The 19,652-nt window shown below is 39.8% G+C and overlaps 1 long non-coding RNA gene across 1 annotated transcript; it reads left to right on the top strand.

Annotated features, from left to right (window-relative positions):
- Positions 1–9,338: 9,338 nt before the first annotated feature.
- On the top strand, positions 9,339–17,984 carry LOC131189210 (uncharacterized). Its single transcript, XR_009152945.1, has 3 exons — positions 9,339–9,756; positions 13,971–14,173; positions 17,253–17,984. It is a non-coding gene; the product is annotated as an uncharacterized LOC131189210 (long non-coding RNA).
- Positions 17,985–19,652: the final 1,668 nt, after the last annotated feature.

Raw genomic sequence — 19,652 nt, 5'->3', positions numbered from 1 at the left:
AATGGAAAAAAAGGAAAGTGCTTCAGTATTGGAAAAAACCCCTACCGCCCACCATGAAAGCTGGAACGCCCACTAGTGGGCTGTAGGAACCAGGTTGACTACCACTCAGTTAGAACTACAGTATCAGTTCCATGGAACAAACACAGAAACTAAAATTATAAATCATAATTATGTAAATTTCACCCAAAATAAACCCCATATTCTGTTCTTCAGCTTAATGTGAAGCAGTAAAAAGAAGAGGCCACAATGTGGGAAGAAATCAAACTGCTTACAAAGAAGGCCAAAAATGTACCTTTGTTCTTTGCATTTTTAGTGACTGATAGGATATGAAATGTAACTGGAATGTCGTCTTTCTTCTTTCCACAGGTTTCAGGAGGTGGCCGTCATTTCCTCTTACCACATGACCCGCTTACCTTATTCTTATACTGTTTCATCTTCATACACCTCATCTATATAGCAAAAGAGCTTATCTTCTTTTTCTTTAAGAAGCATGGGATGTTTGCCATTGGTGCTGTTTTAATATTTGCAATTAAGATATTCTGGAATTAGAGCCTTTTGACCTGTGAGGTTCTCTTTTCATAAGACCCTGACAAAGCCATGCCCTGCACCTGAGCACTTCATAGACTCAATTGAACGAAACCTTCTTATCTCCTATATTTGATGTATAGAAACTGTAAGCCCTTTCCTGCAAGAGCTTCATCAGCTCTATACAGTACATGTATATTCAAATCTACTTTGTGCAACACAATAAAGCACACAACTTTTAAAAAATTGACATATATACCATTGAGTTTGAAGAAATTATTTTAATAACTGAAAATAGGGATAGCCTCAAATCTAACCTCTGTTTCTTTTTCCCCAAAGATCACTCTTTGTAGTAGTTCTCTAAATAGGAATGCTGTTTTTTAATTGCTGCATCTTTTGATTGCAATCTAACTTTACAAAATGAATGCAGGTCTGTTTATCATTAGAAAACACAAATGGATTTAATTGAATCAGCTTTAAAATAACTAGGAGCGGATTGATCTCCCTTTAAATTTAACATGGAAAATGCAATCCTAAATGAGCTTATGGGGAGGAAAGCAAAGTAGCAGATTTGCTAGTATGCATCTAGTTGCTTATTTATTTATTTATTATATTTAAAACATGTAATTGCCTGGCGAAAACGGACAGGCTTTTGTTCTATCTAGCAGTAGTTCCCATATGTATGAAAATTATCACCTGTGGTCTGGATGAACAAAGCCTCAAATCTTGAGCCAAAGGAGAGAATGGAGGACTCCTGAACACAGCAGGTTTCCAGAACCCCATTTTGGAGACTTACCATGATGTGGAGTGCCACTCATTTATTTTTTGTCAATATCGTTATTGACTTTTCTTTGGGAGATCAAGGTAGCCCTTATGGGGTCTCTCTTCAATTTTATCTACACATCAATCTGTGAGACTTGTTGCATGGGCAAAGACTTCTTTGGATCACTCAGTGCTTCCCTTTGGACTAAACCTGTTTCCCATTCTACAAGTTTAACTATTGTAGTGTTAGAAGAAATGTCCATCTGGGTTCAGTTCCAAGTGGGAAGAAAGACATTGGAAACATGGAGGCTGTTTGGAAAGATGGTTCAATGGCAGACAGGACCGTATGGTTTGAGGTCCTGTGCAATCAAGCACATGGGTGAGAGAGAGGAGAGAGAGAGATTTATACCCACTCTTGGGCTTTGAACTTGCTTCCCGTTCCTGTGAAAGAAATGTATTCTGATTGATTGTCAGACTCCCATGGGGCCATACAGGGACAACTTTGTAGGTTATCTTGAGTCCCATGCTTGGTTGAATCTTGCTGGGTGATATAATGAAGGGGCAATTGCTTTGGGCAATTCTTATTATGGCTGAGGGCTAATCCTACCTTTGTTGGATCTTGGGTGAGGGTATTTGCTTATGAATAGATTGAGGAGGGTGGGGGCTATTAAGAGTGAGTCTACTTCCTGCCTTAAAAAAACATGTTTCTCCATTTTTCATCCAGGGAAATATAATATTCTGCCTTTTTAATATTTCCTAGAATATTTCATTTTTCTAGGAGAAGGGTGTGTTCTAACTTTCCACAGTAGTAGACCTACCATACCCCAATGTTTCTCAGCCTTGGCAGCTTTCAGATGTATGAACTTCAACTCCCAGAATTCTCCAGTCAGGAATTCTGCTCTATCCAATTCTGGCTGTTTTTCAGAAGCACTTTGATGAAGAAAGAAAGTGCTATGATTAAACAGCTTTTCCCAATTTGGAGCTGTCCAAATAAGTTTGCCTATGGCTGCCTGGCACTGAAGTAAGCTGTATGCCAATATTCTGAAAGGCTTCAAGGTAGATAAGACTTGGATAAAATTCTGTCTTTAGAGCAGTGTTTCTCAACTTCAGTCACTTTAAGATATGTGAACTCTAACTCCCATAATTTTCCAGTCAGCATGAATTCTGGGAGCTAGAGTCCACAGATCTTAAAAGTTGGTGGGATTAAAAAACACACTTCTAGAGAATGTTAAATGCCAGGAAAAAAAGGTGAATCCATTTTTTGAGAGAAAAAAGAAAGGCTATTGTTTAATAAAATTTACTGGGTTTGCTAGGTGAAACATTTTGACATTCATTCATTCATTGCAAAGGAATAACATTCTGATTTGTAATCCCTTTATAATGCAATACAAATAATTCTAAATACAAGAATCTGTTTTCTTTCATCAGTATGAAATTATATTATGAGTAAAAGAGGACAGTTCCTTGCTCTGAGGACTTTATAGTCTAAAATTCAGTACATGTAAAACCACAGAAGAAAGGAAGTGGAAGCAGAATAAATAGGGAAACAACTTGTGATTATTTCACTTGCACGTACATCAACTTTGTTCAAGCTGACTCACAGACAGACATGAGGACATATTTCCTATGCCTACAAAGTGCATGTTTTTCTCAACCTCCCTGAGAGGAGAACCAAGCTGAACTGGATGGAAAACGTGAAACAAGGATAAATAATTTAGAGAGAAAAGTTGAAAAAGGCCAGGGGAAGCTCTAACTATGGCAGACACAAATAACTTGTGCCTTAAAGTCTTTTGAAGCGGGCAGTCATAATAAATCTAATAATAATAAAAATAACTCTTAATCAAATCCACATGGTTTGTATATTGCATGTACCTCTTATTTGGTGTGATATGGGTGATAAAAACTGGGATTGCAAAGTAAATCTCTAGATCAGAGATTTCAGGTTTCATAGAAGGAACATGCTTGGGTAAAACTGAATTTTGTGCTTAAAGCATTTGGGCCACAATAGATCAGGAATGATGTGTATATCCTTACTATAAACAGAATTTTACATGTGGCATAGGTATGACCAAAAGCCACCATATACTCATCTTCATTGCCCCATTTTGGGATTTACTCCCAATTAAACAAGGCTAGCAAAGCTCATAAAAATTTAAGGCTGCCCTGATTTTTTTTGCCCCTCCATTCTTGTTGGGGCAGTGTGATGACTGAATGGTTAAGACGCTGGGTTTGTTGACTGGAAAGCCCGCAACCCAGGTTCAAGACCCAAGCGCCATGTGATGGGATGAGCTCCAGCACTTGTCAATCTAGCAGTTTGAAAATATGCAAATGTGAGTAGATAAATAGATACCATATCAATGGGAAGGTAACAGCGCTCCATGTCATGCTGGCCACATGACTGCAGAAATGTCTTCGGACAGCACTGGCTTAATGGGCTTAAAACAGAGATGGGCAACATCTTATAGTCGGCAACAACTAGTAGAGTAAAATCCGCAGGGACTCATAATATTTTTAAAACATTATATCCATAGGAATATAGACTTCTTGATAGTGGTCTCTTCCAGGTAACCAAGAGGTTGATATTCTTATGTCTAGAACTTCTAAATAATTCATATATGATTTCCAGTTCCAGGAAGAGTGGAAATTCTGAAATGATATCAAACGCTTGTATGCAATGAAGGAGAGGACTGTCATATGAGCAAGACTATCAAACTGAGCTCTGTAGAACTCTGGGGGTTTATGAGAACTTGATGAGGTTCCACAAGGGACTAAGTCAGGGATGGGGAACTATGGCCCTTTTATGATTTGTGGACTTCAATTCCCAGAATTCCTAAGCCAGCCATGATTGTGACTTGTGAGTCATAAAGGGGCCATAGATCCCCACCTCTGGACTAAGGGCAAAAAAAGCATTTGAAAGTAGGCAGGGATATTCATAGTAATTTTCCAAGGCACAGTAGAAAAGACAAAGACAAAACAGGCCCAACAGGCATTATTTAAAAATTTTTGGGTACACGTACATATGACAGTTTTAAGTAAAAATTCTTACAAATTCTACTTAAATTCTTATAAATTCTACTGAGCTTCTGTGGCTCAGACTGGTAAGACAGTCTGTTATTAACAGCAGCTGCTTGCAATTACTGCAGGTTCAAGCCCCACCAGGCCCAAGGTTGACTCAGCCTTCCATCCTTTATAAGGTAGGTAAAATGAGGACCCAGATTGTTGGGGGCAATAAGTTGACTTCGTATATAATATACAAATGGATGAAGACTATTGCTTGACATAGTGTAAGCCGCCCTGAGTCTTTGGAGAAGGGCGGGATATAAATGCAAAAAAAACAAAAACAAATATTTTTTAAAAATCTTTAGCTATTTTAAAAGGTGGTTGTCTGAAGAAGCCCTACAGATATTAAACATGCCTTGTCTCAAGATAGTCTAATGACATTTCATTGTGGTTTAATTCATATATGATACTTATTCAGGTTGGTATGAAATCTGAGAGATGCATTCACACAACATGCTAAAAATAATTAAATTTAAATCTTGGTTGCTTTTTTATTTACGGCGCTGCTTAGTTTATGGTTTATTGTATTCTCAAACTCAGAAAATGATTAAATGTATTAACCAAGAACGGAATCTTGTGTGAATACAGCCTGAAGGCCCTTCCTCACTTCCAAATAATTTCAGCACGAACATGTTATTGCAATATCCTTTTTTGGTGTCCTGCTGGCATTACTATCATCTTATCTCCCATAGAGATAAGGCTGGAGTTTTTTGTAAGTGTTAATGAAATATTTTCTTCCTTATTCCAATATCATTCAGCAGCACTGTCAAGGGACCAAACTCTAATTAGATTTTGCATGCAAGTCAGGGAACTGCACTGCCTTGAAATAGGCAATAGAAGCAAGATAAGGTAAAGGGAAAAGTTCCCCTCGCTCATATGTGCTAGTTGTTCCTGACTCTAGGGGGTGGTGCTCATCTACGTTTCAAAGCCGAAGACATTTCCGTGGTCATGTGGCCAGCATGAATAAATGCCAAAGGCATTTACCTTCCCACCAAGGGTAGTCCCTATTTTCCTACTTGCATTTTTTACATGCTTTCGAACTGCTAGGTTGGCAGAGGCTGGGACAAGTAATGGGAGCTCACCCCATTACGCGGCACTAGGGACAGTAAAAAAAAGATAGCAATAGTGAAGAAGCAAGATAGGGATCCACAATTGGGACAAATCATTTCATACCAGTGAAATTTTCTGCCAATTCAACTGATAGCACTTCAGATCAGCACCGGGGAAAAGTCCCAAGTCTTTATAGGAAGCAAAGAAGGAATAAAAATGTATACTAACTTAATTCATTGATTTAGCTAAGTCCCATTGAATGTCATGAAACTCATTTCCTTGCACACAGTTAGAAAACTGAGGCAGGGGAACATATATATGACATTTTCTGGGTATTCTCACAAAATGGTAGCATAGAAGACTTTACAGTTCTCCCCTTTTTATCTGGGTGAATGGACATAAGAGTCAAGCAAATGCACTGGGCTGCAGCTGCATCCCATTTATTTTCCTAAGAATCCTTATATAATAAACCATTAGATCCAGAAACATTCTTGCAAAACTAAAGTGTATGCTAGGTTAGTGCTTTCTAGTATTTCATCCTTCCATTTATTATTCTTAAATTAAGCAGGGAGATTAGCAAGGAAACTATCATTAGCATATGGTTGCCCAGCAGCCTTATATTATCCACTCCTGTCCAAGTGGATTCACCATTGTTCTCCATAGTTTTTTCTATAACCCAGTGGTAGCACATTTGTTTGCCTGCAACTCTGTTTAAAGAAAGATTAGGGAAGAGATAAGGGAAGAGATATCTAGTGAATTCTTTACTTCCCAAGAATTATTAATTGAAGACAGTAGAAACTTTTCACTGTTGTTTTAGCTGATAAAACAACAAATAGGAATGAACCAGAAACTGAATCATGTTTTAAGTCTATCTTCAAACTTATATAGAGATGAACATTTTGAAAACCAGCAAATAATATATAGTGTGATCTCAAGCATCTCTAGCACACATGCAAGATGGACACATCTTATTGGGGAGTAAACCTCATTAGTGGGCCTTCAGTCAAGGGACACAAAAAAGTGATTGCTGTAACATGGAATCAGATTATTTGTTCTAGGCATTCTTCCACAATAAATTCAGTTAAAGAAAATAACAATTTCAAATGTCCAATCTTGCACAATATGCTAGTGGTTTACTATTACCTTTTTAAGATTCTTTTTTAAAACTTTCCATTCTAGCCTAAATTTCTGGGCTTCTTCAAGACAACTGCCATTTAATGACTAATCTGTACAGTACTAAAATCCGGGCAGTAAAAGATTGAGAAAACTCTTTCTGGCCACTAGTGCTTATCTGGATTTTTGCAGACCAAAGGTAGGGCCCTTATCAGTCTAACTTTGAGAATTTTTTGTCTGCTATTAAAAGGCAGGCAGCAATTATGGATTTAATTACCGCAGCTTTGCAACCACATTTTTGAACTTGGGGAAACTGCACCAAACAAATAGACGGTACACTATTATAACTAGTAACAGATTACTAAGAATATATACAGATTTGGAAGAAAAATTCAAATCCCTCTTCATTGTGGAATTCTTCAAAAGGCATTTTTACCTCTAATGAGGTTGCTCATGTGTGGCTTTTACAATATATCAGCCAAGTCATTATGATATCTCTATGCAATATTTGATTCTTGTCATTTATTTAATTATGATTTTGAATAAGTTCACATGCCCTTACAATCTCTTTAAGGAAAAAATGCTACCTCTCTACAAAAAATGAAAATAAGAGACCAGGAATGAGTCTCCTTAGCTCCTTCTTGATCTTAGCCTTTCACTGGGTTGTTGTGAACAATTTGTCCCACCAGTGATCAAGTATAACCAGCTTCTTTCTTATTCTTTCTATTAGTTTTATTATGTCCAGGACAAGATGCTTGAGTTTCTATTCACACGTTTTATTAAGGTTGCCTAACAAGTTTCCTTGAATCTATCTCTGCAATAATTTCACACCAACACTGTCTTTTTATGAAAGATGAAAATGTGCTTCATATATTTTTCGCACCTTGTTTTCTAACCTGTGCAAAAGGCACAGGCTTAGTTAGTAACATCTCATTCTGATGGAAAGGAATACAAAGGAGAGCTGTCTATGGAGATGCTCAGTCATCCAGGTCATGGTTGTCCCAAAGGTGCTTTTTCAAGAGGCAACTGGACTTTCTGGTTTTTCTTTGAAGACCTTTCCCTTCTCATCCAAGAAGCTTCTTCAGAGCCAGAACATCCAGTTGCCTCTTGAAAAAGCACCTTTGGGATAAAGGAGAGCTGCATCTCTAAACACCACAACATCGCTTGCAAATCGCACCGAGGCGATTATAGCGGATGCTGTTTGGGGATGTCAGGATTCATTTACAACCACCAGAACAATTGTTTATTTTATTTATTTATTTATTATTTAGATTTTTATACCGCCCTTCTCCCGAAGGACTCAGGGCGGTGTACAGCCAGATTAAAAAACAGTACAATATACAAATTAAAACAAAAATTAAAATAACATATTCTATAAATTGTGTGCTTAGTGCTGTAGGAGCAAAAAAAAAAGGGTGGGTGGTTAGGGGGCTGATGGGATTTTCTGCCTCGAGATTCCAAGCAGTCTGTCTAGTTTGGGTAAACGCCGCTGGACTGACCACCATCCCCGTCCAGCTGGAGAAACCTTCCGCCCTGTTGCAAAAGACGCCGCTGGATTCATTGCGTATCAACAAAGCTTTAAAAGCAACAAAACCTGCTACATCCTCGCCTCGGCCTTCCACCCACTCGTTCCCCCCTCCCCGCGCTCCAAGTCGAGATTCCCGGATCAGCGCAAAACGTCTTCGGGAGCCCCTTCGAGAGATACACCACACGTGCGGCGCTTGTGTAACGGGCTCCCTTCTGGGGACGTGCAGTTTCAGCCGGCCGCTTCCTGAGGCGCTGCCCACTTCCGCGGCCGCTACGTGAGTCGGAGCATCCTGTCCGTGAAGGAGGGGTTGTTTTCTTGGCTCCCGGGCACTCAAGAGTTCCCGACTGCGCGCGCCCCCTGGGCTCAGCTCCGGCCACTCGAGCAGGGGTCTCCAACCTTGTCAACTTTAAGACTTGTGGACTTCAACTCCCAGAGTTCCTCAGCCAGCTTTGCTGGCTGAGGTACTCTGGGAGTTGAAGTCCACAAGTCTTAAAGTTGACAAGGTTGGAGACCCCCTGCTCTAGCGACTCCTTACTGCGGCAGTCTTTCTCCAGGGCGCGAGGGAGGGGCGGCTTGACATTCGCGAAGTGGCCGCAAGCGGTGGAAGCGGCCACCGCCCTCAACTCTTGCGGGATGGCCGCTTCTTTCTTCTTCTTTGCAGGGAGTCCTCGACTCACGACCGGAGTAGAGCCCAACATTTCTGCTGTTAAGTGAGACATGTGTTAAGCAGTGATGAAATCCATTTTTTTTAACTACTGGTTCTGTGGGCGTGGCTTGGTGGGCGTGGCAAGGGAAGGATATTGCAAAATCCCCATTCCCTCCCCACTCCTGAGGGAAGGATATTGCAAAATCTCCATTCCCACCCTACTCTGGGGCCAGCCAGAGGTGGCATTTGCCGGTTCTCCAAACTACTCAAAATTTCCGCTACCTGTTCTTCAGAACCTGCTGGATTTCACCCCTGGTGTTAAGTGAATTTTGCCCCATTTTACGATATTATTATTATTATTATTATTATTATTATTATTATTATTATTATTATTATTATTATTATTATTATTATTATTATTATTTTGAATTTATATCCCGCCCTTCTCCGAAGATTCAGGGCGGCTTACAATGTGTTAAGCAATAGTCTTCATCCATTTGTATATTATATACTAAGTCAACTTTTCTGGATCCTCATTTTACCTACGTTATAAAGGATGGAAGGCTGAGTCAACCTTGGGCCTGGTGGGACTTGAACTTGCAGTAATTGCAAGCAGCTGTGTTAATAACAGACAGACTTAGTCTGCTGAGCCACCAGAGGCCCCAGTTGTTAAGTGAAGCCCTTCAGTTGGTGAATCAGTAACCGGGCTGTGAAGTGAATCCGTCTTCCCCATTGACGCTGCTTGTCAGAGGCTTACGAAAGGGGGGTTGCATGACCTCGGGACTCTGCGACCGTCATAAATATGAACCAGTTGCCAAGCATCTGAATTTTGATCACAGGGATGCTGCAAACGTAACTGTGAAAAACGGTCATAAGTCACTAACCGAACAGTTGTAAATCGAGGAGTACCTGTGTTTCCTCTTTCACCGCTTGTAAAGGGTATGAAGGGTGTTGAGGGAGGGACCTTCCTTCTGCTGCAGAAATACATCGCCCATCGTAGAGGACAGGCACTCGGAGGAAAAAGTGCCCATATCGATTGATGCCACGGATGGAAACCTAGAAATGACTACTGGTATTTAAAGATGAGAACCTTACACCTGTATATGTTTATAGACGGACTGGCTCTGAGATATAAGACAGCTCTGGAAATAAGACTTTAGATAACATTGGAAATTCACTGTGGAACCAATTGCCAATCTGAATTTGAGGTGCACTCCCTTATTTCTGTTTAAGAAGATTTAAAGTCAGTCTTTACATTCTACAGTACAGTTCTGTAGAATTGGTAGAGATTTTAGAATGCTAATTTTGGTTTTAAATGTTTAGTATGTTTATATTACAAAGTCTCCAGAGCTGTTAGAAGATGACTGACAGGCAGGCAGGCAGACAGGCCTGCCTACAGAGTTGGTCAGCTCTCTTGAGTCGGGCAGAGCTAACTCCTTGAATGTTTCTTAAAAATTTAGGGAGATATTCAGAAACATATCTGCCTTGGAAAAAGCCTATGTTTAACAGTATAGCACAATCAAGCATTAAGAGTTGACCATAGGAAATGTTTTATGACATTTTGTATTATGTCACAAAAATGTTTTATAATATCTGTATATCATAAAATGTTCTAAAATTTGCCAAGTTTCAATTCCATAGGAGTCATTGGTCTCAGATTTTGGACACATTCTGTAAGTTAGCCCATTTGAGATACCTTGGTTCAAAAGGTTTTGCCCTATAAAGATAACAACATGTTTTGCCCAGATAAAGATACCAACATGAGAATTTTAGTAGCATATAGATAATAGTAGCAATAATAATACTACTTGAACATTATCGGCATTCATAAATTCACTATCAATCAATTCCAAAAGGCAGCTTTAGTTGGAACAGCTTTCATCCTGTAATGATATCTCTAACACCACTCAAACATCCACATCTGCCTTTCCCAGCCTTGATAGGACTTGATAGGTGAATAAAAATGTCAGATCCAATCTGAACATCTAGCTGACCATATAATAATATAATATAATATGAAAAATGATAATAATATAATTATAAAAATTATAATAATATAATATAATATGAAAATATGATGCCCAAATTCCAGCAGCTCTGGGCAAATGGACAAAGTTCCAAGCCCAGTTGATTCTGGTCTTTCATCCTAAACCAGGCATTATCAAAGACCTCTTTAGAAAAAAGACTGCCCTTCAACTTTGCTCAAATACAGAGCAATCTTTAAGTATGGTGCATGAATGCAACATCTGTTTGCTAAGAACAGCTGTTGCACTCATGTACCATACTTATTCTGGTCTGCAAATTTAGCAGCTGCATTCACATTACTTTTAACTATTAGTTTATAGCCAGTATATTTGGTAAATTCCGATACAAGCTACTTCAGTAATCAGGTTAAGCATGTTGTGTGAACACAACCAATATCTGCTTGCCAAAATGGATGAATTCTATAAGTGCCAACTAATCAGTTAGAAAATAGATGCTGGTTTATTCCTATACCTAAACTATACACTTTATCAACAAAACAGAAGTTGGGCCAACCTTGGCCCCATTCTCATTCTGAGACCGGTAGTGTTCATCAGTCTTGTTTTTTGTGTAATTTGAACAGCATGCTTAGCACTTATTTATTCTGGCAGATATTTTCCATCTTTAATAGCAGTTTAATAGAAATTAAGCTGATGTGATTTCCCAGTGTAATAACAGAATAGCAGAGTTGGAAGGGACCAAAGTATGTGTTCAGTTAAAGAAAAACAATGGTATTGTTCAGTCATGACATGACAGCTACCAACATTCTATTGTCTGTCCATTTGTCTGTCTGTCCAACCAGCTAGCTAGCTAGCTAGCTATCTTTCTATATATTTCAACAAAATAGATAGAGCCAAGAGGACTGTGGCCAAAATAGTCTTCTGAAAAACAATAAAGGTAATATTTTCAAGCAGGAGATTGAAGCCAAAAATTGCAGAATGGAAGATGGATTTGGAAGAAATGAGGCTCTGGAGTTGTACTTTCTCATTAGCATTAGATTTGCTATCTGAGATTCTCCTGCATCCAGAATAAGTTTGCTTATTGTGTAACAACTATAACTAATTCCAGCTATAGTTCCAACATGTTTCAGATAGAGAGAGAGACAGACCGACAGACAGACCAATTAATCTTGATTAGGGATGCTCCCAGAGAAACTTTATATGACATGCCTTGCATCTAGACCAGAATTTTAAGGGCAGGGCAGACTTTATTACTATTTGGAGTTTTTTTCTCCTTCCTTACAAAAAACTGAAAAGTGAAAAACAAAATAGCCACAATGTAAGCCTAAATTTAGATTTGCAAACTTTGGCCACTTTTCTTGGTGTAAGACCAACTAACTCTTTTGGATTTATTTCTGAATGAAAGTTTATGGCTTTTCAGTAGGCATGTTAGTTTGGATCGACTTAAACAAACGTTAGTTTGTGTTAGCTGTGCCTTTGTTTCAACCGGCAGAGCACTGATGTCTCAGTTACTGATCATTTTACAAACATGCCTCTATAAAGAAAAATGTGTTTTCAGAGATCTATATCACTGTTACACCAACAGCCACCTTAACAGCATCTATAAACTTTATAAAAAACCTTTACATGTTAAGACACTAGAGGTCCTCAGTGAGCAGTTCTTCGAAGAACACTGATAATAGATTATTTCAGGGGTCTCCAACCTTGGTCCCTTTAAGACTTGTGGACTTCAACTCCCAGCTTTGCTGGCTGAGGGACTCTGGGATTTGAAGTCCACAAGTCTTAAAGGGACCAAGGTTGGAGACCCCTGGATTATTTGACTTGTTTTACTTTTTTTTAGACCCCCTAGGTTTAAAGGAATATTTAGCGCAAGCACGGATTGAAGTTTCACGTGTTTTAAGAACATGAAATAACTGAAGCATGTCCAGAGAGAGTGACCAGATTGGTCAGAAGATCTGTATTAAGTGTATGAAAGACTAGCAAATTAGGCTGAAGAAAAAAGTTTATAAAGAGAAATATCCAAGATCTTCCAGAATAGAAATTGCTTGTTCTCAGCTGCTGTAGGCAGCAGAATTAGTACTAATGGATTGAATTGCAGAGATTTCAGAGATTATAGAAAAATTATAGAGATTATAACTAATTACTAGCAGAAACTCTTCAATGGGACTTCGACGTCAGTTTTCAATACTCTGTTTTATTTAATGATTGGAAGGGCCTTCCAATCATTCAAATATTAGAAGGGGTGGACAAGCTTGATCTGGGCCCTGATTTTCTAAACACTTTTTCAATTCACTTTTGACAAAGAAGAAATACTTCACTTAGGGTTGTGAAGAGGGGGAAATGAGATATCAGGGATGGACACATGGACGTCAGAAAGAAGTGTAGGAAGTTAGCACCCACCCCTCTCTTAGAAGAATGAAATATTTTAGAAAATATTAAAAAGGCAGAATATATTTCCCTGGATGAGAAATGGAGAAACATGTTTTAAAGACAAAGCAGCTCCCTGCAGCTTCCTGCCTCCCCCCCCCATCTTTGTCAATGGGCCATTAAGGCCTCAGCCAAGCTCACTCATTCCCCCCACCTTTGTCAATAGGCCAGAGGCAGAAACTCATTCTCCCCACCTTTGTCAAGGACCATCATCTGCAACACAATAGGACCCACCAAGCAACAGAAACTCAACATATGACACCTGGAAAGATTACATCAGCCAGCAAGGCTAGCTAAGACCCCCACCCCCTGGGAGTCTGACAACCAATCAGGATACTCTTCCTGTGCCCCAGGAAGCTCAAAGCTCAGAAAAAGCATAAAGCCAGGGAGCACACATGATTTCATCCCTTTTCTGTTGAGGAACTCAAGCCATGTGATCCTGACCACCATTAAACCATCTTTCCAAGCAGTCTCCATGTTTCCAGTGTCTTTATCCCCACTTGGAACTGAACCCAGATGGATATTTCTTGCAACAGAAGAAAAAGGGGTTGCTTTATATAAGGGCATTATTTTTTAAGCCCCTTGTTTAAAGGAATATATAACTGAACGGCAGGTCAAAAAGTTTGGTTTTAAGGATAGGGAATCTTGCTTAATTGATGTTGTTTTACTGATATTCTAGATGTAGGATGCATCTGCTTAGTATATTGTTCCTGCCTAATGTATCCCTAGACTGCCCTGATACAATATCATAAAAATAACTTTTGTAATTGAGGAATTATTCTGAATATCTTTTTTTATCCTTCCCCTTCTCTGCTGGAGAGTTTCTTCCATAACAGCATTGTTTCCTCTCTTTTTCTACCTTCTCTGTGTACACCAGATCTACCAAAGTGAGATTGAGCCTGGAAAGTACTTAGATGGGTGACTATCAAGATTGCAAATGAAGACTGAAAAGTTGGGGGGGTGGAAATCCCACAAGAAAGCAATGGCAAACTACATGCATATCATTGTCAAGAAAGATGCACAGGCATATCCATGAATTTACTGGGAGTTGAGGCCAAGACAAATGCAACTTTTATCAAAGTAAGACCCACAGACATTCAAGATAATGATTTTAATGTGTTTTTAATTGCTTTTCAAAGAGAGACAAATAGAAAAGGAAAAAAAGCCCCACAAAGATGAAAACACATGCATTCCCCCGCCCCCCAAAAACCCACAAAGTAAATTCAAAACAGCATTTTGCTGAAGATGTAATAAGGATAATGCTTTTTAAAAACAAATGTTTTTGCAATGTCCTACACTTATTAAATTTTTGAAGGAAGTACTGGATTATCTAAACATAATTGTGTGACAAAAGCTAAAATTTTCAGATGATATTATTTTTTTGAACTGCATAACTAGAATCAGAATTTTACAACCTGACAACATAAATGGATATTCTATGCCAAAGACTGATACTGCAGCATTGGAAAGATAAATCTTTGGCTGCTTTTACTCAATGGATTGAATATGAACAAATATAATGAAATATAGGACTCATTTATACAAAATATAGTAGGTTAAAAACATGATAGTTATATAAATGTACTACAAATATATATAACTAGCTGAATACCCATGCTCCGCTACAAAACTATGTGATCGGGCTTGATAAATCAACACTTACAGCTTGAAAATTAATGAGTAGTTACGATCAGCCTCTTCTCGCCCCTCCTCTCCCTCAGCCTTGCCCCACAGAAGCCTGTCTTATCCTGTCCCCTTCTCTCCCTCAGCCTTGCCCCACAGAAGCCTCCCCTATCCTATCCCCTTCTCTCCCAAAGCCTTGCCCCAAAGAAGCCTGTCCTATCCTGTCCCCTTCTCTCCCTCAGCCTTGCCCCACAGAAGCCTCCCGTATCCTATCCCCTTCTCTCCCTCAGACTTGCCCCACAGAAGCCTGTCGTATCCTATCCCCTTCTCTCCCTCAGCCTTGCCCCACAGAAGCCTCCCCTATCCTCTCCCCTTCTCTCCCTCAGCCTTGCCCCACAGAAGCCTCCCCTATCCTATCCCCTTCTCTCCCAAAGCCTTGCCCCACAGAAGCCTCCCCTATCCTATCCCCTTCTCTCCCTCAGACTTGCCCCACAGAAGCCTGTCGTATCCTATCCCCTTCTCTCCCTCAGACTTGCCCCACAGAAGTCTCCCATCTTATCCCCTTCTTTTCCTCAGCCTTGCCCACAGAAGCCTCCCCTATCCTATCCCATCCCATCCCATCCCATCCCATCCCATCCCATCCCATCCCATCCCATCCCATCCCATCCCATCCCATCCCATCCCATCCCATCCCATCCCATCCTATCCTATCCTATCCTATCCTATCCTATCCTACCCCCCTTCTCTCCCTCAGGCTTACCTCATAGAAGCCTCTGCTATCCTATCCCTTGCTTGCTGCTGTGAAAGTAAAACTGAAACTCCTCTCCTCTGCTTGTGTGTTGCATTTGGAACAGATTTCTTTTCAAGTGGGGAGGGGGAGTTGAACTCCTTAGCATCAGAGGGCTTGGAAAGTGTAACAGTATTTGCTGTGTGAGCAAGGAGGAGACGGGAAGGAGCCTAGCCGTGGCTTAGGTCAACTGTTCTATAGTAAAGCTGTTTGCTGCTGTGAAAGTAAAACTGAAACTGAAAGTCCTATCCTCTGCTTGTGTTTTGCATTTGGAATATATTTGATTTCAGGTGGGGAGAGGGAGTAAAACTCCTTAGCATCAGAGTGTATTAATAATAATATAGGAAATAGTAATGCTCTGATGGTCATTTCAAAAAATCCTTCTTAAGTGAGCATCTAGAAGCCAAGAGGAACATACATGGCAAATTTCAGCTTTGTAGGCTTTACAGTTCTGGAGATTTTGTAATGATGCGTGATATATATATATATATATATATATATATATATATATATATATATATATATATATATATATATATATATATCACTATATGTGTGTAGGTCTTTGGTTGTTCGGGTTTTCTCCCGTGTAAAATTGAAAGTGTCTTGGCGACGTTTCGACGAAGTCTCATTCGTCATCTTCAGGCTTCAGCTTCGTGCTTCTGGGAGCAATGTGTGATCGCAGCTGTTTCTTCCTTTTAACTGCTAGTGGGGTTTGAACTGATTGGGTGGGAGCTTGGCTGTGCTCTGATTGGATGGGGTTTTTGTGCTCTGATTGGCTGGGGGTGTGTCCTGTTTGGGTGGGGGCTTGGTTGTGCTCAGTTTAGTCTGTGTTGCAGAAGGACTTGAGCTGGTGAGCTGCATAGCTGTTGTTTGACTTTGTGGTCGTGCTACATCTTCATAGTGGGTGTCAGTCTGCTGCATGTATGGATTGGAGGGGTTTGAAATGGCTAATGTTGCAGCTGCGGTCTGGCTTCTGGTCCTTGGTCGTGCTTCATGATCAGTGTGGGTTTGGGTCTGCTTTCTGGGTGGATGTGCAGTGGTGACATCCTGTGTGGACCTCGTGAGTGTGGGTCTGGTGTCATTCCTCGTGTTAGGGACTCGTTTGTCAATAAGGGCAGGTTTCCAAATGGCTGGTAGGCGGGAGGTATCATCTCGTTTGTTCATGCTGTGTGGGCGTTTTTCTATCTCAATGGCTTCTCTGATTATTCTGTTGTTAAAATGTTCAGTTTTGGCGATAGTTCTGGTCTTTTTAAAGTCAATATCATGTCCTGTGACTTTAAAGTGTTGGACCAGGGAAGAAGTTGGTTCCTCTTTTTTGACTGAGTTCTTGTGTTCTTCAATGCGTGCACTTATTCTTCTGTTGGTTTGTCCAATGTATGTGGAGGGGCAGGTGGTGCATGGGATTTCATGTACTCCTTGATTTTCTAACTCAATTTTGTCTTTGGGGTTTCTTAGGATGGTGGATATTTTTCGGTTTGTGCAGAATGCTGTCTTGATGTTGTGTTTGTGGAGGATCTTGCTGATTCTGTCTGTGGTGCCTTTTATATATGGGAGGAGGGCTGTGCCGTTTTCTTGTTCTCTGTCTTGGATTTTAGTGGGGGGTTCTTTTTGGATTAGCTTGGTATAACTTGGGATTAGCTTATATATATATATTGCTTTAAAGAACTCTATAGAATTATAATAATTAACTGTTAAAGTGATATATTATCCTTATTTTTTCTTTTTCCTTTGTTGTATTTTTTGCAGTTGTGGCCCAAATTCCAGCTTCCAGAATTCCCAGCCAGTAAGGCCATTGCTGTGAATCTTAGGAATTGAAGATTGTGATCCTATAGCAGGGATGTTAAATTTGATTTCATTGAGGGCCTTATCAGGGTTGAGTTTGACCTAGGGGACCAGGGTGGGCGTGGCCAGGATGGGCATGGCCAGCTTGACATCAATTGTGTCAGGGGCATCTGGTGGCCCTAGCGCTCTGCCAGCAAAAACAGGCTCTAGAGCTCCGTTTTCAGCTGTGACGGCCTCCTGCCACCATCTGCCAGTGAAAACAGAGCTTGGAGGGATGCGTGCAGCCTTCCCGAGCTCCATTTTCACCGGCAGAGGGCAGCAGGAGGCCGTCACAGCTGAAAACGGAGCCTGGGCTCTTGCGAGCTCCATTTTCACTGGCAGAGGCATCGCGGGCTGGTCCTTTGTTGTTTCTAGGCTGGCCCTTTGGGCCAGATCTAAGCACCCCATGGGGATCCAGCCCCTGGACCTTGAGTTTGACACCCCTGTCCTAGAGGATGTCTAGGATATCTGATCCAATGCCTGGATAAGATTCCATTCAAGCAATGTGTCTTAGACCAGGAAGTAATTATGGGTTTTTCAAAAATTGTTTCCTTTTATATGAATTTACCTGGTGAATCCTCATAGCCTTTGAATATTGAGCTTGTAGTCTTGTGTATACTTGCTTGGAAACACAGTTCCACTGAATGAAACTTGCTTCTGAATAAACTTGTGTAATATTAAATTGTGATAGATGTTCTGTGGCTTTTACTTAAAATCTGGAAATAGTTTTATGACATGAATTTGAAAGCCAAACGTTTTGGACTGTTTTTTTAATGGGACTCCTAAAAAGGCAAAAATGCAGTGGCAAGTTGCAAAGTTACTCTTATTGCAGGAGCTGATACGAAAGTATTTCCTGTTGCAACATTTTCCCTCACACTTTCTAAGAAAGTGCAAATTAATTCAGAGTAGAAAATTCTGAGAGTGCAAACATTTCTGTTTGATGATTGGAAAGCTGGGGATAGCATTGTCTGCATTTGGGGCATAAGAAAATAGTAATCAACACCCCATTTCTTGTGGCATTGTGTGTGGCACAAACACAAACTTAATCCTAGAGGAAGCACTGTTGAGTTATCGAGTTCAGAACCCTGGATTTGATACAGGGAATCATATTTATTGCTTCTTCAGTGGTCATAAAGATGTATCTCCATGTGCACATATATCTCATTTTAGCACAGAAGAGCGATTATGTGGTGAATTGGTTCTTCCTTCATCCTAGCTTTCTGAGTTCTTTTTTCTCTCTTACTGAATTAGATGCAGCAAGAGTAATTGCAAATTGTGCTGTTTCTCGATAGAGCAGGGGGTCGTAATTCCAGAAAAAAATTCAGAGGAAGAGCAGTGTTGAAATGCTAACATTATAAAATGATTGATTGACTGACCTCTTTGCTCTGGCAAGTGAATGCACATGACAGATTAGCATGGACTCTCAGAGGCCACATGCACTCATTCTCACTCTTAATCTTGAAAAACAAATATAAACAAAAATGGTGTTGCCAATTTTGCCAGAAGACAGAGATTGCAGATTGTTTTATCTGTAAAGGCTATGTGGCACCTTCTCTTTCTGCCATGGTATTTGTTTTTCAAGATAGCAGTTTAAATGGTGATCTTACTTTACAATACTGGTTTTATAATTAAAAGTTAAAAGGTTACAATTCAACTGGCAAAAGATTATTTACAAAGTTCAGTGCATTTTACAAGCTGAATTTCTCCTATTAGAAATAAGCACCATTGAGTTCAAGAGAGATTTATTCCCAAGCAACATGTTCAGTGGAGCTTTCTCTCAATTAATTAGTCACATTTACCCCAATAAATTTGGCATCATACTTTATTCTGTTGGATAAATAGAACTAGGCTCAGATGTCATGCTAGGCCGCCGGATATCTACCACAAAGTCAGGATTTGCACAGTCCACTAAGTCAAATCAAACAACATTTTGGCATTGTGTAGTATGTAAAACCAAGCGCTGTCTTGATGTCCTAATTTTGAATTCAAATCTTTCAGATTTTATTGCAGTATCCCTAGATATAATTTATTAAATGAAGATGTTTAATATAGAAAATTCTGGAGGACCTAATTTTGTGTTTTATTTTTCCTTCTTCCAAATTGTCCAGTGCATGAAGCTAACAATTGGAGAAGAAATATCTTCTCTCATCTTCAAAAAATGGAATTATTCTTTTCTCATTACATCCAAAATTTTGGCAAAGAAAATCAGATATGAAAAACAGCTTGAAAGTTTTTTTAAAAAAATCCTGTAATCTATAATAACAAACAAGAATCTCATAATCATGGTATTGAAATCTGCACCACACTGAGTACTGGCGAAATCCA

This window comes from Ahaetulla prasina, chromosome 1, assembly GCF_028640845.1.
Source record: "Ahaetulla prasina isolate Xishuangbanna chromosome 1, ASM2864084v1, whole genome shotgun sequence".
In the NCBI taxonomy this organism is placed as follows: domain Eukaryota; kingdom Metazoa; phylum Chordata; class Lepidosauria; order Squamata; family Colubridae; genus Ahaetulla; species Ahaetulla prasina.
Note: the sequence above shows the minus strand (reverse complement) of the source record. Positions and strands in the feature narration are given on the sequence as shown.